This window comes from Chelonia mydas, chromosome 10, assembly GCF_015237465.2.
Source record: "Chelonia mydas isolate rCheMyd1 chromosome 10, rCheMyd1.pri.v2, whole genome shotgun sequence".
Lineage (NCBI taxonomy): Eukaryota > Metazoa > Chordata > Testudines > Cheloniidae > Chelonia > Chelonia mydas.
Window position 1 is genome coordinate 78,595,156 of NC_051250.2, and position 23,585 is coordinate 78,618,740.

Sequence of the window (23,585 nt, forward strand, 5' to 3'; positions counted from 1 at the left end):
GTTTTATGTAAAGAACCTTCAAAGTTCTCTTAAGGGGCCTTCTTGTAAATACAGGACTCAATTTGCTACTAGAGTTTAGCTGGTGTGATTTCTGTCCAGTGTTGTCACCTTTGGGGCAAGGGGTGGAAATGTCAAAAAAGGCCATTTGTTACCCAGTGGTCGAGCATGTGTAGGAGGGGACGGGGGGCTAGCTATTTGTGCACTTCAAGTGGTGCAGCCTCCTTCCATGTACAATGATGCTTTCCATGGAAAGTCTGGCTATATTAACTTTGGCAATGACTGAGGGAATATTTCTGGAAGCTTTAAAATCCTCTGTGGAGTGTGTTTTATTTTTCTTTGTATATGGCGTCTTTACTTTATATTTATCAAATACAAGAGGCTTCTGTCTCGTTGTAATAGTCGAACCCCCCAACCGCACACTGCCCTTCAGCCCCACGCCTGAACTGCTCAACACAGAAAACCGATAGACAGCAAGTATCATAGTAGAGCCTGAATCTGCAAAATGCTGAGCTTCAAGGGGGAAGGAAGAAGACTGGGCACATAATTCTGTCCCCGACATAATATATAGGTTAAAATTAAGTCATCTCCTATCCCAAAACTTTATTTTAAAACGACGAGACTATAACTCCTTCTACTGAAACAAAATAATACATTAGGGGCCTGCTTCTCGTTTAGATTAAAGGCTCTATATGGTACTGTGGCACCGAAAAGAGGCCTTATATTTTAAATGAGAATTAGACCCTATAGCTAGGGTTGCCAACTTTCTAATTGCACTAAACCGAACACCTTAGCCTCGCCCTTCCCGCAGCCCCGCCCCCTGTCTTACCCCTTCCCTGTGGCCCCGCACCCGCTCTACATTCCCCCTCCCTTGGTGGCTCACTCTCCCCCACCCTCACTCACTTTCACTGGACTGGGGCACGGGGTTGGGATCTGAGAGGGCGTGCGGGCTCTGACTGGGGGTGCGGGCTCTGGGGAAATGAGGGGTTCAGGAGGGGGCTCCGGGCTGGGGCAGGGAGTTGGGGTGTGGGTGAGGGCTCCGGCTGGGGTGTGGGCTCTGGTGTGGGGCTGGGGATGAGGGGCTTGGGGTGCAGGAAGGGACTCCAGGCTGAGGGGTGGGGCTGAGGGATTTGGAATGTGGGAGGGGGCTGCAGGTTGAGGCAGAGGTTTGGGGTGTGGGAGGGGGTACGGGCTCTGGGCTGGGATGTGGGCTCTGGGTTGGGGCAGGAGAAGAGTTGTTTGGGGGGGGCTCTGGGCTGGGGCGGGGAGTTGGTGCGTGCTCAAGGTTGGGGTGTGAGCGGCTTCTGGTCAGTGGCGCAGTGGGGCTAAGGCAGGCTCCATGCAGGCTCCATGCGCTGCTCTCGGCCAATGGGAGTGTGGAGCCGGTGCTTGGGGCGGGGCAGTGCGTGGAGCCCCGTGGTCCCCCTGCCTAGGAGCCAGACCTGCTGCCTGGTGCACAGCGCGGTGCCAGGACAGGTAGGGACTAGCTTGCCTTAGCCGTGCAGCACCACCGACTGGACTTTTAATGGCGTTCTGGTCAAAAGCTGGACACTTGGCAACCCTACCTATAGCTGCTTTTTTAAAAGTGTCCTTCCTCTAGGGAAATGGACCTGCTAAACTTCTTGGAGTGTGAAGTGCATGGACTAGATTTGAAAAGGTCGCAAATCAATGATGGGCCGCACTTATTTGTCTTGGAAGTCCAATGCTCCACACCAGTCTTTGTTTGATAAAGGCCTTCTCTGTCCTTTCCCAGAGCTCTCAGCTGAAGATGGGGATCAGTTGTAGCCACCAATCAAAACAGTGAAGGATCCACTGTGGGCCTGGCAGAATTATGTGACACTGGAGACCTGCTGGGCTAAGTTCATGTCATCAGGTCAGGGACCATCTCGCTGCACAGCGGAAAAAGGTTTCATCTTCAGTGTTAGATCTACAGCACAGGGGCCAGGGGCTGATTCTTAGTTATGGGCCACATTTAAAACGAGGTGCAACACCAGAGAGCAGTGGGAAGATGAAGTGATATTAATTAGGCTGCTCTGAGAGAGGCTTGATAAAGTTTTGTTTTATTAATTTTAAATAACCAATCAACCAATGTTATTGGTGCTCCTCCTCCTAGGCAGTCCTGTAGGTGAAGTCAGAATGGTGGTATTAGCAGTAGTCAACAAAGTTTGGGGAGCATAATCATCAGTACTGGGCTGGGGCAATGCTCAGAATGGGACAGGTACGCAGCCAGGCAAGCACCAGTCACATAAAATACTCAGAGGTATTTAGTGACCATGTAGGGTCTGACCCTGCTCAGGCTGAATTCAATAGGAGTTTGGTCGTTTAATAGAAGCTGGAGCAGGTAAAAAAAATGGGAGTTTCTCCCTATTTTGAACAGTAACATATACAGGAATCTGCACCTCTTGAGGCAGCCAATGATAATAATAATTAAAGGACTTCCAGGCTGTAGAATCATAGAATCATAGAATATCAGAGTTGGAAGGGACCTCTGGAGGTCATCTAGTCCAATCCCCTGCCCAGAGCAGGACCAATCCCCAACTAAATCATCCCAGCCAGGGCTTTGTCAAGCCTGACCTTAAAAACTTCTAAGGAAGGGGATTCCACCACCTCCCTAGGTAACGCATTCCAGTGTTTCACCACCCTCCTAGTGAAAAAGTTTTTCTTAATATCCAACCTAAATCTCCCCCACTGCAACTTAAGACCATTACTCCTTGTCCTGTCATCTGCTATCACTGAGAATAGTCTAGATCCATCCTTTTTGGATCCACCTTTCAGGTAGTTAAAAGCAGCTATCAAATCCCCCCTCATTCTTCTCTTCTGTAGACTAAACTATCCCAGTTCCCTCAGCCTCTCCTCATAAGTCATGTGTTCCAGATCCCTAATCATTTTTGTTGCCCTCCGCTGGACTCTTTCCCATTTTTCCACATCCTTCTTGTAGTGTGGGGCCCAAAACTGGACACAGTACTCCAGATGAGGCCTCACCAATGTCGAATAGAGGGGAACGATCACGTCCCTTGATCTGCTGGTAGTTATTATACACAGCAGTTGACCTAGCTATATCCATGCAGGCCCTTGCCAACGTTAACTTATTGATCTTTTCCCCACACCTTAATGAGAAGAAAGTATTATTATCCACATTTTACAGCTGAGGAAAGTGAGGCAAAGAAATCCAGGGATTACATGAGTCATTGTCAAAGCCAGGTTTGGAACAAAGAAGTTTCTGGCTTCCAGTTCTGCGTTGGAACCACCAGCTCCACACACACAGGCACCAGCTTTCAATTTTCTCTCGGGGTGCTCAACCCCTGCCCAGCCCCAAGCCCCACCCCCACTCTATCCCTTCCCCCAAGGCCCCACCCCACCTCTTTCCCCCCCACCCCTGCTTCTTCCCCACGTCTTTCCACCTCCTCCTCCGAGTGAGCCCTGTCCTCCCTCCTCCTCCTCCTCCTCCCTCCTAGCACCTCCTGCACGCCGCGGAACAGCTGATCTGTGGTGGGCGGGAGGCACGGGGAGGGAGAGGAAGGAGTTGATCAGCGGGGCTGTCGCCGGCCAGGAGGCACTGGGGGGAGGAGGGGAGCTTGGCTGCTGGTGAGCTACAGCTACAGCTTTATTTGAGCTACAGCTCACGAAAGCTTATGCTCAAATAAATTGGTTAGTCTCTAAGGCGCCACAAGTACTCCTTTTCTTTTTGTGAATACAGACTAACACGGCTGCTACTCTGAAACCTGTCTCCTGAAGAAGCCCTATGAACTTACAGTAACTCTGTGATCTCCATTTGTTGTGTGGACGGCATCAATAGGTCTGCGACAGGATCTCCCATGTGCATTAGTGGCCTGGCACTGTTACTGAAGTCAAAAGAATATACCAAATGAACTACTCCGGTGCTCTAGTCCGCAGCTTTACAAGACTAGTTTGCACTGTGGTCAGTTTAAGATGACTAAAGAGATCACTCCATAAAAACTTGTCGCAATGACAGAAATCTCTCCTTTGCTTATATGGTGCCTTGCGCACCAAATTTCAGCCGAGATGTGTCAGGGCAAGCTAAATCCCTTGAGAACTGGGATGCTGAATAAAAACAAGCACAGGCAGCCTCTTAACTATGGCAGCACTACTATTAAATACCCCCTTTCAGAAAATGTTTAGCTAAGGGTTTAGTTTGGAGCAAACATAGTTAAAGTACAACCATAGGGCCTGTTTAGGAGAGCCAGATATTGATTAAGATTATGTCTTGGGTCCATTTAGTGATTGTTCAAATGCTGGTGGGTTGGGGCAAGCAACAGGATTGGAAGAACAATGGCTCAGATCCTCAAATAGCATAAATTTCCATTGGACTCATCTGGCTAAATATTATGGGGGTATTTAATAACAGAGTGTATATTCTCTATCTTCATCCTTACATGGTTTTTATAGGATATATAGACCTCTATGCTTTCCAGATGTTGCTTTCATTTAGTCTCATAATCTCATCTTCAAACTTTCTGTACCTCGACTAATCTTTTTAAAATTATTTCCATATTTGATCTGACTTTCTTTTCTCCCCTCTTAATAGTGGTTTTTTTGTTTGTTTGTTTTGTTTTTAAACTAACTTGGGGTCTAATCCTACAAAATCCCTGGGCGTGACAATCCCACAGTAGTCACTAGGAATTCTGCCCTCAGAGGGTTTTCAGGATCAGGCCCCGTATTTTTCAGCCGTAGGCCAACCGATTCTAGGCACTTTGCAGACTGTAGACATTTTTGGCAGCGCAACAAGAGTTCCTACACTCAGGCTGGTGGCCTTTCTCTGTTTGTCTGCAAGGCAATAACTTTTTAGTGCTGCAGTCTGATGAATTTCAAAATTTTAGGGAATGTTCTACATCAATGGAACCCTATTGATTTTGGTGGAAATTGGAGACAAAAAGAAAAGGGGGGATGAGGGGTGGGAGATGCACAGAGCCCCTTCAACCACCTCTGTCATTATCTATAGATCAGACAACTGTTTGACAGCGGCTATGAATGCCTTCTAGCACAAAAAAGTCCCCCATCTCAGCTCTGCCCACCCTCCCAATAGAGATTAACATGCTGACACCCTGAATGACTTACCTCCCAGACAGAAAGAAAATAAATAGTAATGGTGGGGAGAAGGAAGAATGGTGAGGCACACAGAGCACCTGGTGTAAGGGAGGAGGTGGGGTTGTTGTTGCAGTGAAGGCCATGGGAGGGTGGTACATAGGGAGTTTGGGGGAATGGAGGATGTAAGGAGCCCCTGATTTGTGGTTTAGAGAAACTATAAAGTATGTCCAAGGTGAGGGGTTAGAGCCAAGCAAGCAGAATTGCATTGACATCAATAGCCAACCCCAGCAATTTCATTTTGAGTTTTATGCTAATTGGTGTTTTTCTTATTAAATCTGCATCTACAGAAGTCATGTTATTGTGTGAGGATCTCAGCTTTCGTTGCAAAAAAAAATGGTAATTTCTAGTACTGCCAACCCCATCCCTCAAAAATTATGAGATTGTCTTTTTTAAAATAATATAAATTGGGTTCTTTTTATTGCCTGCTGGCTTGTGAGCCCTGAGGGGGCACTCGCTTCCCATATTTAAACTTTTCTCTGCAACCATGAGGGCTAGAAACTTTCTTTGCTAAAGGAAAACTGAGATTCTCATGCAGTCTCATGATTCCAGCAGCTGGGGCGTAAGCAAAAACCCTAACAATACTGAGACTTGTGGTAAAATCGTGAGCATTGGCAACACTGTAAAAACCTTCATTATTTCAAAGAAAAGCTTGAAAATGTAACTTGATTGTAACCCGAAGGCTCAAAATCCAGAGGACAAATAAAACGATCCCACCATTTTTTTAAAAAAAAATCTCATGATTTGAAAGCACATCTCATGGTTTTTTGAGGCTTGACTCATAATGTTTGAGCAGCTGGGGCTGGGCTACTGGATTAGTTTAAATGGCATTTTGGATCAGAAGCTGTAAAGGCAAACTCAACAGCATGAAAATACATAAGAGGAAGCCTCAACTCAGCCCCCCCACCCCTCCCGCTTATTGACTTCCTCGTAACTGTACGATCAGAAGAGCGAGATGGCTCGTGCCACTCCCTTTTTTCACCCTGCTTTGTTCCTCTCAAGTGAAACGGTTTAAATGGGATCAGAGGCTTTTATTAAAAGATCCTCAGTGTGATTCAGGTAGAATTTAAAGGAAAGGTCGGCGGAAAGTATTCAGACTGAGGTACAGTAGCTGAGGGGAGAGACGGTCACGGGGCCATGTGACAGAGAAGGGATATTATGCTTGTCTAACCAAAATGGAGAGTGTGATACCTGGGCACACCCAATGGCCAGTGTCACTCTGCTAAGTTGGCCAGTGCAGGCAAGTCCTGCCCTTGGCTGTTAAGGACACAGACTGCAGCAGAACTAGGGTGATTCTTTAGTGCTTGGGGGCCAGGGCTGCAGGGACACTGCTTCGGAGGACGGGTCCTCTGTATGCCATGGAGAACAGCTCTGCAGGGGCTCCCTGTACTTCTAGACAGGGGGAGCTCTGGGGGAGTGACAGAGCCAGTAGATCAGTGGCTATCTGGATCCCTGATCAAGGAAGGGATGCGCCTGTAGAAGGCTGCAGCATAGTGCAGGGTTCCTTCTCCACTGGCCCCTAGGAATCTCACCCATACACAGCTCAGTTTCTTTGGCTGGCCACTGGGAAGATTTGGTCCTGTGTTTGAATTTAAAATCTAATAGAAAGTGTCACTAAATAAACCACCCATATGGTGTATAGTGATATTCAGAGATAGCTGTGCTGGTTTGTCCCATCGCAGAACAATCTCATGTTTTAATTGAACTATTAATTTTAGACCACTGAAGACGCATTATTCATTCACCAAGAATCCCAGTTAGTGACTTGCAACAGGAAGCTCCTATGCAATGAACTACAATCGACAGGGCACTGCGGTGACTAATGCACACAATGGAAACAAACATATAAGTCACTATAGATTGGGAGGTCCTACGTTTTGTGGTTTGTACAGAGCCAAGCACATTGTTGGCACTTAACAAGTAAATAGACCCATCCATGTAAGTACGACGGACTGGTTTCCGACCTGGAGTTGCATGTTCTTTTACCATCAATGTGGAGTTGCATGTGCTCACATCAGCTGTGAATTTGTGTCTCTAGATCACAAAGGATTACAAGTTCATCCCGTTTCTTATAAGGGAATCACAGAGAGAAGCTATAGTAAGAACTCCTGCCTCAAAATTATGTTTAAAAGCCAGTCTGAAATGGAAGAATGAGGACAGGGTTGAGAGGTCCTGAGTTCTAATCCACGCTCTGTCACCGGTTTATTGGGTGGTCTTGAACAAGTCACTTCACTTTTATGTCTGTTCCCCTATCAAATGGGGAAATTGATAAAGTTACTTGCCTGTCCAGGGCTTTGATCATGTAAAATGCTAAGTGATATGCTAGTACTTGGATAATTGGCAATCTATATCTTAGTCTTTGTTTAGGTAACATTCCCTTTTAGCGATTTAATTCAGGTAAAGAGTTATCTTCAGATACTGTGGTGATGGGGCCACATGAGTACATAGATAGAAAAATAAAGGGCTAAGTTCTCCACTCAGGTATACTGGCATAAATCTGAAGTAACTCCACCAAAGTCACTGGTGCAAATGGGATCAGAGTTTGGCCCCAAATTACTAAATGCTGCTTTTGTGTAGATTTCTGGTCTTAGGCCCTTCTGGCAGCCAAGTGGTGACAGTCTGATAGAAGTGAAAGATCAGCTCTGGAGTCTGGTTTGTAAAAAGATCAGCTCCGGAGTCTGGTTTGTAGGTTCATGGATCACCCTCTCAATGCAACATTCCTCCATATTATCACACTGCAGCAATTAGTTCAGTTGCTGGACAGAGGCCAGCAAATGAAGCCAGCATTTTATATGGTGCTGCATGCGGGAACAGCAGAGCTGTGCAATTCTTTATACCTGTCCGGTGTCCATGTTTGCTCAATCCATGAGCAGAGAAGACTAATTAAAGCAGAACTGCAAAATCCAAGCTTCCAAAAATCAAGAGTCTGGTCCCCCAGAATCAGGAGACTGGCTTAAACATTGTGAGATACTAAATAATAATACACATTAGATTCTTAATATTTGCCTGCTGTGGGTGGTGGTGATCTACTTTGCTTTGTTCCCCCATCCACAGGCAAATACATGGGCAGCGTGACAGAAGTAGCCAGCACATTGCTCCTACATGTGGTATTGTGATAGTGACTGGCACGTCTCCTAACATGGTAGTGGAGATGGGCTTGAGCCACAGAGTTTGGACCTAGCTTGAAAAATTCACCAAAAGGTGGGGGGGTTGATTGGAGGAATGAGGCCCGTCCTTATTTCAGTCTTGTTTGAAGAGGAGGAAGATGACCTTGTCGGTAAAGCAGGGAGCTGGGAATCAGAACACCCATGCTATCTTGGCTCTGCTACACATTTCCTGCAGGGTCCTGGGCAAGTCCCATATCTGTTCTTTGTCTCACAATTCTCTGTGCTTAAGATGGGGATGGTAACAATGCTCCCGTACACCACTAGGCATTTCAGGACATAGCAAATTGCCATACAGCAGATTGGGACCTTCAAACGGAAAGGCCTATAGAAGTGGAGAAGAGAGGAATGGGGGGCATAGGTGGGAAAGGGGGGAGTGAGGGAACACACAGAGCTCCGGCAATAGGGGAGAGATGGGGGAACAATGGTGTGGGGAGGGGGAAATGGGGAGACACACAGAGCACCTAGCACTGGGGTTGGAGGGGGGAAAATGGGTTGAGGGGTGGGCACTATTGTTATTATCTAGACTGGTTTGCTCATCCCCAAGTAAATGTCTTCTGCTAGTGAGGTGCAGAATTAATAAAGATAAGTTACTATTAGATAAGCTGGCCTATTCCTCATGGGGATCCCAAGTATTTTTGCTTTTTATGGGCTGTACACTGTGCAGAGAAAATCACGGATGTGATGGGGATCCAGAAAACCATATGAAATCAACAAAGGCAGTGCGGTCCTGTGGCTGAACTAGGGCTCAGGAGACCTGTGCTCTGTTCCCTACTCAGCCATTCACCTGCTACGTGACCTTGGACAAGTCAATTCATCTCTCTGTGCCTGTGTTTCCCTTGCCTGTTTTAGACTGCATGCTCCTTAGGGCAGGGACTCTCTGACTATGTGTCGAGCACAGCAGGACCCTGATCTCAGCAGGCACCGTTCAGCATTACTGGGAGAACAATAAGGGTCCTTCCCTTCTGCAATTTGTCTTTTAAAGGCAGGGCTTAAATTCAGCCAGAGCTGTCTGGAATGGAGCTCTGGTAAAGATTAGACCCCTGTGGGGCTGAAGCCCTGAGACCCCCCCACTTCCCCTGCTAAAGCCCCAAGCCCTCACAGTCCCGTGGGGCTGAAGACCCGACACTACCACTCCTCCCCCGCGGGGCTGAAGCCCTGAGCCTGGGCGTGCCCCATGGGGCTGAAGCCCTGAGCTCTGGCACCTCCCATGGAGAATGGGGGGGAATATGGGGGCCTCCGGCTATAAGAATTTAAGCCCCGTTTAAAGGAATAATACAGCAGGCAGAGGTGTGACCGTTGTCTTATTAAAAATAGTCAAAGAAAACATTGAGGTAAAAGTTATTAAGTAAAATACTGAAGACGGGTGTGGGTGTTTGTGTGTGTGTGAATAGCCTAGTACTAAGTGACTTTCTTTTGCTGCAGCCCATTGTTAAACTTAGGCCTACTGTCCCTTTCCCATGCCAATGAGAGATTTGCCTGGTGCCGGCCAGTTCTTTGTCCCACGGTTCAATTAATACAGCTTCCCTCAGATAAACAGGCACATGTTTAACTATGTCTGTTGATAGGTCGCAGCAAGGCCTGATAGCATGGATGGTCGGATATTGTCAGGGTGAAGGAGTCAGACATCCTGGCAACAAGCTTTTCCCTTTCAAAGCTCACATGTTTAGAAAAGAAAAGGGCTGAGGGAAAGCGTGACTGAACTCTATCGGTAGCATCAAACAGGAGTCAGAGAAAAGTCCGCAGGACTGTTCTGATCCCGACTGTACCCGGAGTCATGCCTTCTACAGCAAGGAACCACTGCAGGCTCCGGATTTGAATCAGTATTGCCAACCCCATGTGTTTAAAAATCATGAGTCAACTCCCCTCCTCCCAAAAACCAGGAGATTGGAGTCAAAATCCCAAGTTTGTTTTCTTTTAAAAAAAATACAGTCAGGATTTTTTTTATTTGCCGTCTGCTTTTTAAGTCTTTATCATGCACTTGGACCACACTTTCAAACTTCTCCCTGCAACCCCCGTGAGGGTTGGACAGTTTTTTTTCATGGATTCCAAAGTCACAAGGGACCACTGTGAACTTCACCCAAATAACTCCGATTTGAACTGCAGCAGATCTTGTGGTAAAATATCCCATCTGGATGTAAAAATTGTTAGTGGTGGAGAATCTACCACAACCCTCGGTAAGTTGTTCCAATGATTAGTTACCATCACTGTCAAAACCGTACGCTGTACTTCCAGTCTGAGTTTGTCTAGCTTCAACTTCCAGTTCGCTTGGCTAGATTGGAGAGCCCCTTGATCAAATATTGGTTCCCCCCCATGTCGAGATTTATAGACTGATCAAGTCACCTCCTCATCTTCTCTTTGTTAAACTAAATAGATTGGGCTAACTGAGTCTATCACTACCTCACCCAGCTTGTCTGCCTATCACTGTAAGGCATTCATTTAGTAATGGAAGCAAATGCCTCCAGGAGCTGGGGCTATAAGACAAACATCAGCTATTGTGAGATTGGTGATAAAATCGCGAGAGTTGGCAAGCACTTCACCATACGCAGCCATCTGGGCACCAGCTCTGTTTCTGAGACCTCCGGTCAGTCCCTACGCAGGGGACTGGATTTTTCTGTTTTTATTAGACTCAAAAGAATTGTGTTTAAGACACAGGCCTTCTGCTCCCATTTCCCACTGAACACAGTGGCGCTGCTAGGAGACTGGCTGTCGCTCCTTGTTTCCCAGGCCAGTTCAGTGCTTCCTTTGGAGCAGCCTCCAGACCCCCTGTCATGCCGCACATGCTGGGCGTCTCCAACTGGGGACAGTCGCTTGACTTGGGGGGCTGCAAAATGGGGAAAGAATCTGTCCCATGTTTTCCAACTGTTTTAAAGCAAGTGTACTCTCATGGTGAATACCCAGGAGGATGAACGGGGATTGCTAGGCACCCCAGTAATGGAAGTGGAGGGCAGGTAACTAGAGAGTCGCACGCTTTGGAGCTTCCCTAAGCTGAGCTTCTTGCACGCATCAAGGGTTCTTCACATCGCTCTGTTGTCCCCTGCCATCTCCCTGTGAGCCACCATCCCATCCCCTCTATTTCAGGGACTCCTGCAACCCCTCTCCCCCGCACACATGTGCCCTTCATGCCAGGGGCTCTGTGTGTCCCCCATGTCTCCTCCCCCATACCATTATCGTCCCTCGTTCCCCATGCCAGGAACACTACATGCTCCCCATTCCTCCCTGTCCTCCACCCCCCGCCACATCCCTCATCTCCACACAGCAGAGGCTTTGTGTGTACCCCCATTTCCCTCTATGTCAGGGGATCTGTGTGCCCCCATTCTCTCCCCCATGCCAGGAGCCCTGTGTAGTGCCCCCCATTCCTTCCTGCCCTCCCCCGTTAGTATTTCTTTTTGTCTATGAGATCGGTCATTCAGGGTGTCAGCGTGTTAAACTCTCTTGGGAGGGTGGGCAGAGCTGAGATGGGGTTACTCTTATGGGGCAAGGCATTAACAGTTGCCATCACCCAGTTCTTTAAGCTATGGACAATCATAAACATAGCTGGGTCTGCGAACCAGGTGCTAAGAGCTTTGCGTGACCTCCATTTCCCCTTCTGGTTTTCTAATTTTCACCAGAATCCACAGGGTTCAGCCCAGTGATGCCTGGAACATTTCCTCAGGTTTGGAATCGACTGGCCTTGGAGCTCAAAAGTTATCGTCTTTTGATAGCCCGGAAGTCTACACAGCAATGAAACAGCCCTGCAGCCCAAGCCCTGCGGGACTGAGTCAGCTGGCATGGACCAGCCGTGGGTTTTTCTTTACTGTGTAGACGTACCCTCAGCCAGTTCCACAGATGACACAGCCAGCTGATTCATGGACTGGCGTTGGATACAATTCTCTGCTGCTCCATCTCTTCCCTAACAGTTACTGTAGACGTTGGTTCTCAGAGAAAAGGATAAATATTTAGAACAAAGCAGCATGAGGAAAGCAAACAATTGACTACGTGCAAGTGATTTCAGTAGCTCACTTGATTGTGCAAATGGATTTTGATGGCAATGTACTATGGCAAACAGCACCCCATGCTGCCCTCTTACACTTTGTTTTCTCCTTTCTAACTCTGTTACTATGGTTTGGAATGGCTGAAGTGCAGGCAGGCAGAGTAATGGCACTGCCTTAGGTTGTCAGTGAGCGTTGTCAGCAGAGAGAGGAAGCCTGACAATAGCCCCCAGACAGAGCTGCTGTTGCAGAAAGCAGCAAAGAGGTATTTGACAATACTGATGTCCTGAGACACTATAGAAATTAGTTGATAATGTAAATGATTCCTATCCCTTACGCCTGCCCCTGTGAAAGGGCATCAATACGTAAAAGGCTGTACCTTTATTTTGGTTCTGTTAGTTCTGAAGATGTATGAGCAACAAAATACCAAAGAAGGATGATCCTGTGGTTAAGACACTCGACTGGGACTCAAGTCGTCTGGGTTTAATTTCTGGTTCTGCCATAAACTCCTTGGCTAACCATGGGCAAGTCACTCCTGCCTCGTCTACACCTAAGGTCGACCTATCTACATCACTAAGGGTATGTCTACACTACGAAATTAGGTCGAATTTATAGAAGTCGGTTTTTTAGAAATCAGTTTTATATATTCAAGTGTGTGTGTCCCCACAGAAAATGCTCTAAGTGCATTAAGTGCATTAACTCGGCGGAGTGCTTCCACAGTACCGAGGTAAGCGTCGACTTCTGGAGTGTTGCACTGTGGGTAGCTATCCCACAATTCCCACAGTCTCAGCTGCCCATTGGAATTCTGGGTTGAGATGCCTGATGGGGCTAAAACATTGTCGCGGGTGGTTCTGGGTACATGTCGTCAGGCCCCCGTTCCCTCCCTCCCTCCGTGAAAGCAGCAGCAGACAATTGTTTCGCGCCTTTTTTCTTGAGTTATCCGTGCAGACGCCATACCACGGCAAGCATGGAGCCCGCTCAGGTAACCGTCACCGTATGTCTCCTGGGTGCTGGCAGACGTGGTACTGCATTGCTACACAGCAGCAGCAACCCCTTGTCTTGTGGCAGCAGACGGTACAGTAGGACTGGTAGCCATCATCGTCATGTCCGAGGTGCTCCTGGTCGCCTCTGTGAGGTCGATCAGGAGCGCCTGGGCAGACATGGGTGCAGGGACTACATTTGGAGTGACTTGACCAGGTCATTCTCTTTAGTCCTGCAGTCAGTCCTATTGAACCATCTTATGGTGAGCAGGCAGGTGATACGGATTGCTAGCAGTCCTATTGTACCATCTTCTGCCGGGCAGGCAAGAGATGAGGATGGCTAGCAGTCCTATTGTACCATCTTCTGCCGGGCAGGCAAGAGATGAGGATGGCTAGCAGTCCCTACTGCACCGTCTTCTGCCGAGCAGCCATGAGATGTGGATGGCTTGCAGTCCTTCCGCACCGTCTGCTGCCAGCCAAAGATGTAAAAGATAGATGGAATGTATCAAAACAAGAAATAGACCAGATTTGTTTTGTACTCATTTGCTTCCCCCTCCCATCTAGGGGACTCATTCCTCTAGGTCACACTGCAGTCACTCACAGAGAAGGTGCAGCGAGGTAAATCTAGCCATGTATCAATCAGAGGCCAGACCAACCTGCTTGTTCCAATAAGAACAATTACTTAGGTGCACCATTTCTTATTGGAACCCTCCATGAAGTCCTGCCTGAAATACTCCTTGATGTAAAGCCACCCCCTTTGTTGATTTTAATTCCCTGTAAGCCAACCCTGTAAGCCATGTCGTTAGTTGCCCCTCCCTCCGTCAGAGCAACGGCAGACAATCGTTCCACGCCTTTTTTCTGTGCGGACGCCATACCAAGGCAAGCATGGAGGCCGCTCAGCTCACTTTGGCAATTAGGAGCACATTAAACACCACACGCATTATCCAGCAGTATATGCAGCACCAGAACCTGGCAGAGTGATACCGGGCGAGGAGGCAATGTCAGTGCGGTCACGTGAGTGATCAGGACATGGACACAGATTTCTCTGAAAGCATGGGCCCTGCCAATGCATGCATCATGGTGCTAATGGGGCAGGTTCATGTGGTGGAATGCCGATTCTGGGCTCAGGAAACAAGCACAGACTGGTGGGACCGCATAGTGTTGCAGGTCTGGGATGATTCCCAGTGGCTGCGAAACTTTCGCATGCGTAAGGGCACTTTCATGGAACTTTGTGACTTGCTTTCCCCTGCCCTGAAGCGCATGAATACCAAGATGAGAGCAGCCCTCACAGTTGAGAAGTGAGTGGCAATAGCCCTGTGGAAGCTTGCAACACCAGACAGCTACCGGTCAGTTGGGAATCAATTTGGAGTGGGCAAATCTACTGTGGGGGCTGCTGTGATGCAAGTAGCCCACGCAATCAAAGATCTGCTGATATCAAGGGCAGTGACCCTGGGAAATGTGCAGGTCATAGTGGATGGCTTTGCTGCAATGGGATTCCCTAACTGTGGTGGGGCCATAGACGGAACCCATATCCCTATCTTGGCACCGGAGCACCAAGCTTGCAAGTACGTAAACCGCAAGGGGTACTTTTCAATAGTGCTGCAAGCTCTGATGGATCACAAGGGACATTTCACCAACATCAGCGTGGGATGGCCGGGAAAGGTACATGATGCTTGCGTCTTCAGGAACTCTGGTCTGTTTCAAAAGCTGCAGGAAGGGACTTTATTCCCAGACCAGAAAATAACTGTTGGGGATGTTGAAATGCCTATAGTTATCCTTGGGGACCCAGCCTACACCTTAATGCCATGGCTCATGAAGCCATACACAGGCAGCCTGGACAGTAGTCAGGAGCTGTTCAACTACAGGCTGAGCAAGTGCAGAATGGTGGTAGAATGTGCATTTGGATGTTTAAAGGCGCGCTGGCGCAGTTTACTGACTCACTTAGACCTCAGCGAAACCAATATTCCCACTGTTATTACTGCTTGCTGTGCGCTCCACAATATCTGTGAGAGTAAGGGGGAGATGTTTATGGCGGGGTGGGAGGTTGAGGCAAATTGCCTGGCTGCTGGTTACGCACAGCCAGACACCAGGGCGGATAGAAGAGCACAGGAGGGCGCAGTGCGCATCAGAGAAGCTTTGAAAACCAGTTTCATGACTGGCCAGGCTACGGTGTGAAAGTTCTGTTTGCTTCTCCTTGATGAAACCCCCCGCCCTTGGTTCACTCTACTTCCCTGTAAGCTAACCACCCACCCCTCCTCCCTTCGATCACCGCTTGCAGAGGCAATAAAGTCATTGTTGCTTCATATTCATGCATTCTTTATTCATTCATCACACAAATAGGGGGATGACTACCAAGGTAGCCCAGGAGGGGTGGTGGAGGAGGGAAGGAAAATGCCACACAGCATTTTAAAAGTTTACAACTTTAAAATTTATTGAATGCCAGCCTTCTGTTTTTTGGGCAATCCTCTGTGGTGGAGTGGCTGGTTGGCCGGAGGCCCCCCCACCGCGTTCTTTGGCGTCTGGGTGAGGAGGCTATGGAACTTGGGGAGGAAGGGGGTTGGATACACAGGGGCTGTAGCGGCAATCTGTGCTCCAGCTGCCTTTGCTGTAGCTCAACCATACACTGGAGCATATTGGTTTGATCCTCCAGCAGCCTCAGCATTGAATCCTGCCTCCTCTCATCACGCTGCCGCCACATTTGAGCTTCAGCCGTGTCTTCAGCCTGCCACTTACTCTCTTCAGCCCGCCACCTCTCCTCCCGGTCATTTTGTGCTTTCCTGCACTCTGACATTGTCTGCCTCCACGCATTCATCTGTGCTCTGTCAGTGTGGGAGGACAGCATGAGCTCAGAGAACATTTCATCGCGAGTGCGTTGTTTTTTCTTTCTAATCTTCACTAGCCTCTGGGAAGGAGAAGATCCTGTGATCATTGAAACACATGCAACTGGTGGAGAAAAAAAAAGGGACAGCGGTATTTAAAAAGACACATTTTATAAATGGCTACACTCTTTCAGGGTAAACCTTGCTGTTAACATTACATACATAGCACATGTGCTTTCGTTACAAGGTCGCATTTTGCCTCCCTCCATCGCGTGGCTACCCCCTCAACCCTCCCACCTCCCTGTGGCTAACAGCAGGGAACATTTCTGTTCAGCCACAGGCAAACAGCCCAGCAGGAAGGGGCACCTCTGAGTGTCCCCTGAAGAAAAGCACCCTATTTCAACCAGGTGACCATGGATTATATCTCACTCTCCTGAGGATAACACAGAGAGATAAAGAACGGATGTTGTTTGAACGCCAGCAAACATACACTGCAATGCTTTGTTGTACAATGATTCCCGAGTACGTGCTACTGGCCTGGAATGGTAAAGTGTCCTACCACGGAGGACGCAATAAGGCTGCCCTCCCCAGAAACCTTTTGCAGAGGCTTTGGGAGTACATCCAGGAGAGCCGCGAATGCCAGGGCAAATTAATCCTTTCACATGCTTGCTTTTAAACCATGTATAGTATTTTAAAAGGTACACTCACCGGAGGTCCCTTCTCTGCCTGCCGGGTCCAGGAGGCAGCCTTGGGTGGGTTCCGGGGGTACTGGCTACAGGTCCAGGGTGAGAAACAGTTCCTGGCTGTCGGGAAAACCAGTTTCTCCGCTTGCTTGCTGTGAGCTATCTACAACCTCATCATCATCATCATCTTCTTCGTCCCCAAAACCTGCTTCCATGTTGCCTCCATCTCCATTGAAGGAGTCAAACAACACGGCTGGGGTAGTGGTGGCTGAACCCCCTAAAATGGCATGCAGCTCATCATAGAAGCGGCATGTTTGGGGCTCTGACCCGGAGCGGCCGTTCGCCTCTCTGGTTTTCTGGTAGGCTTGCCTCAGCTCCTTAAGTTTCACGTGGCACTGCTTTGGGTCCCTTTTATGGCCTCTGTCCTTCATGCCCTGGGAGATTTTGACAAAGGTTTTGGCATTTTGAAAACTGGAATGGAGTTCTGATAGCACGGATTCCTCTCCCCATACAGCGATCAGATCCCGTACTTCCCGGTCAGTCCATGCTGGAGCTCTTTTGCAATTCTGGGACTCCATCATGGTCACCTCTGCTGATGAGCTCTGCATGGTCATCTCTGCTGATGAAATCTGCATGGTCACCTGCAGCTTGCCACGCTGGCCAAACAGGAAATGAGATTCAAAAGTTCGCGGTTCTTTTCCTGTCTACCTGGCCAGTGCATCTGAGTTGAGAGTGCTGTCCAGAGCAGTCACAATGGAGCACTCTGGGATAGCTCCCGGAGGCCAAGACCGTCGAATTGTGTCCACAGTATCCCAAATTCGACCACGCAAGGCCGATTTAAGTGCTAATCCACTTGTCAGGGGTGGAGTAAGGAAATCGATTTTAAGAGCCCTTTAAGTCGAAAAAAAGGGCTTCATCGTGTGAACGGGTGCAGGTTTACATCGATTTAACACTGCTAAATTCGACCTAAAGTCCTAGTATAGACCAGGGCTAAGGACTGTGAAAAATGTTGAGCTCTGGGAAACAGAGTTAAGTGGACCCCCACTGTAGACATAGTGAGGTTGATGGAAGAATTCTTCTGTTGACCTAGCTACCACCTCTCGAGGGGGTGGACGGAAAGCTCCCTTCCATCGCTGTAGCAAGTGTCCATGCGCCTGCCCGGCTGCAGCTATGCTGCTGAAGCACTTGTAGTGTAGACATACCCTTAGTCTCTCTGTGTCTCAATTCCCCACCTGTGTGATGGGAATAACGATGCTTCCTTTTTTCCTGCTCTTTTTCTGCTTGTCTATGTAGCACCTCCATGATGGCAACTCTTCGGAGCAAGGCTTGCCTCTTACTTTGGGTATGTGCCAGCACAAAGGAACCTTGATTTCCTTTGAGGCCTCTAGGTGCTAACATAATACAAATAATAATGAGTAGCAGTTATTAGATTACCAGCACGACAGAAAAAATAATACAGCAGATCTCAGTTAACGGGAAGAGCCTTGCTCCAAACCTAAACCTTGGCAGAAATACAGAAAATTCCCCTTAAATGGTACAGAGTTATTAAAAGTATAAACTTCCAGTGTCTCAAACAGGAAAATACAAGAGAACCAAACCTGAGAAAAGGAGAGACCTGTTTAATGATTATGTTTTGCGTGTCGAGCTGTCTAGCAGGAATACTATAAAACAGATCACCTGATGGCACCGGGAGTTTATCCTTTGATAGATTTCCTTCTTTTCTTGTAATAAACCCATAATATAGCTGGCTCCTGAAAGAACCTATCATGCCAGCAGGCAATTCTGTTCTTTGTTATTTCAAAATCTTTACTTAATAATCAGATTAAACAAGCTCACACCTACAGTTTGCAGATGATGTGGTCAGCAGAAGAAGTTATGAAATTGAGGCCCTCCTGAACCAAAGCACAAAACCACACCTGCACTTGACTACAGAGAAAACAATAGGTATGTCCTACTCTGCAGTTGAACAGCTGTGGTTGGCCTGTGTCAGCTGACTTGGGCTTGCGGGGGCTGTGGGGCTGTAAAGTTGTGATGTAGACATTCAGATTTGGGCTGGAGCCCCAGCTCTGGGGCCCCATGGGGAGGGAGGGTATTGGAGCCTGAGCTACAGTCCGAGCCTGAACATCAACACCACAATTTTACAGCCCTGCAGACCGAGCCCTGTGAGCCTGAGTCAGCTGACACTGGCGCGCATTGAGGGTTTAACTGCCATGTAGACATACCTATAGGTGAGATGTAACAGATCTGCCACCAAACAGCAGGGTGACAGTGGTGGAGCGGTCACAGAAAGCATTTAGCCCCATCTTATGAACATGGCTATGGATGGCACAGAAGAAATGAAGGGAAGATTCAGGGAAGGACAGAAGACTTTTGGGGCCAAAAGCTGGGTATTGCAGCCCTGTCTCTGCCAGCCTTTTTCTTAACATTTCACAGCATTGCTACCACGGGGTCTACTCTGCTATGGATCGAACAACACAGTAGCTAAGACACTAGTCGTCAGTCTTCACTGATCAGCTGAATATCAAAGGGACAATGAGAAGCATGGGCATTGCTTGTCTGATATGGGGTAGGGCTGTTGCTGGTGGTAAGTTTATAACGATCCACTCTAAAGATTTATCACTTCCCACCAGCATCAGTCATCTGCTGTCAGCCTGACATCTGACCCTAACTTCCTGACTAAAGGAAGTCATACATGGTAATCAGCAGCTGTATCTCATTGTATCTACCCTAATGAGCCTGAGACCAAGGAGATAAGACTCCCCCTCTAGCACCAAAAGGCAAAGTCAGGCCTTGAACTGGCAAAAGAGTTTGAGAAGTGCACTGCTGCAAGTCAGGAGTGCTGAAGATGCCATAAACCTGGGTATCTGTGTATAACCCATAGAGTACCTAAATGTAAAGCAATTAATGGACCTAACCCTGAAGTCCTAGGTCAGGTTTTGCTCATGCCGTGCATAAGCTGTGCAATGAGAATTCTGACTAAGCCAAGGACTTTGTAAAGTCCTTGGGATTCAGCCTGTGGCGATACAAAACTGGGATGACACTGGTTTCACTCCCCCCAAACACCAGCAATTCCCAGGGGGAAGTTAAGTTTTCATCAATGATATTAAGTTAAACTTTGAAGTTTGGAATAGTGATGGCGACTTGATTCCATCCAGCAGCCAGCCAGTTTGGAGGTCAAAGGCACCTTTTAGCAGCAAGAAACCGTGGGAGGAAAGGGTGGGAAGTCACTCCCTTTTTCCTCAGTAAGAAGACATCCTTGCAGGGCTGAGGAGGTACAGGAGGAGGAGTAGGGATGTGTTGTCACTCCCCCATTGCAGCGGCCAGCTACAATGTTGCTTTTGCCACCAGTTTGGTGTGAGTCTAAAAGGGGGCTTTGCAGCTAGAATCAGACAAATAGCAAAATGCTGAATTGCCAATGAAAGCGTTGTAGTCAGTTTGGGTTGTGGGATCACACTATTCATCGCTCGCAAGGATGAGCTCTGTGCATTTGTGAAACAGTTTCCAAATCTCCTAGTTTCACTGGCTTGAGCAGGGACATTGGTACTAAAAGGGTGGGATTCACTCTTTAAAAAATTCAGGTAGTCAGGGAATAGAAAAACCGCCATTGACGTAGGTGGCCAATCATGCAACAGAAGTCGTGAATAACTGATTACTAGTCAAAGCCAACAGTTTATGAACAGCCCACAGCTAGGAAACTATTCATACAGGTGACCTGGTGAGCATTTCTGTATAATGAGTGTGATTGTACAAATCATAGTCTGTTTGCCAATGATTCATTAATCAAATAAATGGGGTAAATTAGTACAACTTCCTGAAGAGCTCACCCTACTCTCCTGGCTGCTTGGATTGCCATTGGACGGAGCAATAAGGCCATGATTCAGCAAGTTCCTTAAGTAAATTACGTGAGTATTCCCAGCTGAACAGGGACCCAGATGTGCAATGGGAAATCTTGAATTGCCCCCCTCTTGAAAGCAACCAAATTGGTGCCAGCTGCCAGCTCTTGTCTGAGGATGCTTTGCTCAAAGGGAGATTTTAATCACTGGAAAGGGAAACCTACAAAATGAATCACATCCCTTTATAACCGTATTTTCTCTTGTGTTTCTATTTGGGGTGGAGCTGGGCACACTACAAAGCCTCAGTCTAATTTAATTCAGAAGAAAGTGGCTTCGAGGAGGGAGAAAGAAAACAGGGGTAAAACGTACAGAAATATTTGTCCTTTCGTGAATGAATATCCATCCCGATGGGAAATATCTGCTGAGAGAAAACAGAGGCTTTTCTAGACGCTGATCACTTGGCTTTTATCTGGGTTCACGAGCCATTCCAAATATTCCATTGTGACGTGACTGGAGGTTTATGGAGGATGCCAGCTTCCACAGTCTGCTGCTCTTCCTAGAGGCTTCTGACGAACATCTTGGAGAGACAGCGAGCTGCGGGCAGGAAGGAGCCTCTTTAGAGTCTTAGCTCTCTTATCTCCACAGCAGGGTTGTTTTGACAGCGGGATAGCTAGAGAAAGGAGGAGCCCTGTTTGGGGATAAAGTTAAGATTGCACATAGAAGAAGAAAAACAACAAAAACCAAGAGCCTAAACCAGCAGCACGTGCTATAACCCTAACTCTGAGTCGTCACATAGCCTCTACTATTGCTGCTTGTCCAGAAAAGCTTTGCCAGTCTAAATACTATTAGAGGTAACAAAAAAGGTCACTCCCGGGCTGAGCCAGCAACTTAGCACAGCCAGCGCCCAAACACCTGCTCCAGCTACGGACTGGTTTTTGGTTCACAATGTTGCTTGATGACGATGACACCAGTATGATGGAGATAGTGTTTTCTCAGTAGGAGCCCTACTGCCTTATGGATGGCTCATGGGAAATTGTTGGCTCTCTTGTGTTAGCCAATCTGCAAAAAATGAGTTATATAGCCTTTATCCCCACCCCTGGACTGATTTTCAGTACAATTCAACTAGCGTAGAGGTTTTAGTACATACCACTGGATCACTTCCCTACCTAATCTGCCAAGTACAGTACATCCGATCTATCCAACTCACTTTAGAAGCTGCATACAATCAAATTCAGTGGAGAGAGCTTGTCTTTAGGAAGGAAGTGGCTTTATGTTCTCCATTAACTAGGTAGCAGTAGCCCAGTCCTGCAACAATAATTCAGACATCTAGTCCTTATGCACGCCATCCCAGAGCACTCATTGAACACTTGAGTGAGCCAAGACCGTGCACATGAGAGAGCTGCAGACCCTGATGCTTTGACTAATATGCCTGACCGAGCCCTGGGGAATTTTATTTATTTATTTATTTATAATTTTGTTTAGCTAAACTGTGCCTTCCCAGAGAAGCTCCTTTTCCTCTCATCTCTTTGTCAGTTCTAGCACCACCAACACCCATTTCACTTTGTCCCTTACAAACAGCTTTCTATGGAGAATGGGAAACAGTGGGCATGTCATCTGAACAGCTGAGTTCTACCCACAACATCCAGCGGCAGGCTGGGTATCCATTTTAATATTTAAACGTCTTTACAAAAGAAAACCAAGGTTGTGGTAGCTTTTTTTTGGACAGTATTTTTCAAAACACAAACTGTCTTACCAACCAACCAGCCAACCCAGGAAATAATCTCCACCACAGCACCCCCATGCACCAGCCATAAGTCTAGAAACATAGGCATTGCCAGACTGGATCTGAGCCGTGGACCATCCCTTCCGGTATCCTGTCTCCAGCAGTGACTGACAACAGATGATTAAGCGGAAGGTGCAAGAAACTATTTAAAAGGAAAAATTCTGCAGCTCCCCCTCCACCCCCCAGCCCCACTCTGTTTGATCACATTTTCCCATGTACTCAGACTCTGCTCCCATCTCGGTGATTTCAGGAAAACACTTAAAAATTAGGGCAGATCAATATTCACTGTAAAAATTCATTATCTTGTAGGGGGGGAAATCCCTTGGAGTTGTCGGCCATAGAGGCCTAACTGCAATGCATGTACTGCCGGGAAAGTCCAGAGACCGCATTGGCATTCACTCCCAAACCAGATCCCAGTCTGCTCAGGTACCTTTGAAGCTCCTTTGCCCCCTATATAGGTTGGGTCAATGAGAAGCATTGCTGACTCGTGTTTTGGAAGGGCAAATCTCAGCCCTGAACTGGAGCAGTGTAAATTAACACGCTCTAAGGGCCTGAGCCAAAGCCTATTGAAGTAAAGGAAAAGACTCCCATTGATTCCAACAGGATTTTTGATCCGTCACTAAACATGAGCTGTGGCTGAATCTGCTGCTCCTACTGCTGCTTGTCATGGAGTTTCACAAACAACCCCCCCCCCCCCCCAACACACACACACGTACAATTACAGAAAGAACCTCTCATGTGTGGCTTCTTTGGCCCCATTTGGCCTAGTGCCACCTCCAAACTCAACATACGAGTTTGCTGAAGGAACTCTTCGAAATATTTCATGTTGTGCATTTTTAATAGGCACGACACTCAGACCCCAAAAGGTGCCATTTGTTTCACAGAGTTCCTATCCCCTGCGTTGGTAATGCCTGGCATGACATTCTTCGGATTGCTGCGTAAAGTGGGGAGGCCTGATTCAAAGCCTGTTTTTCAAGGCAACAGACGCTTCCGTGGGCTTTGAATCCGGCTCTTGGTGCGTGACTTTCAGCACAGGCCATACGCAGTGGAAAGGGAGGCATGCAAAAAACAGTGTGTATCTTTTAAAAAGAAGAGAGCCTTTGGCATTTGAGCTCAGCTGATGTGCCTATAAATAATAAATACTTATTTAAAGAACCTTTGCATTAGTGGTTACTATGGCAATGAATCATTTGGTCTCGGCTGGTGCCAGATTGAACTTTATTGACTAACATTCATCCAGACAATATTCAGA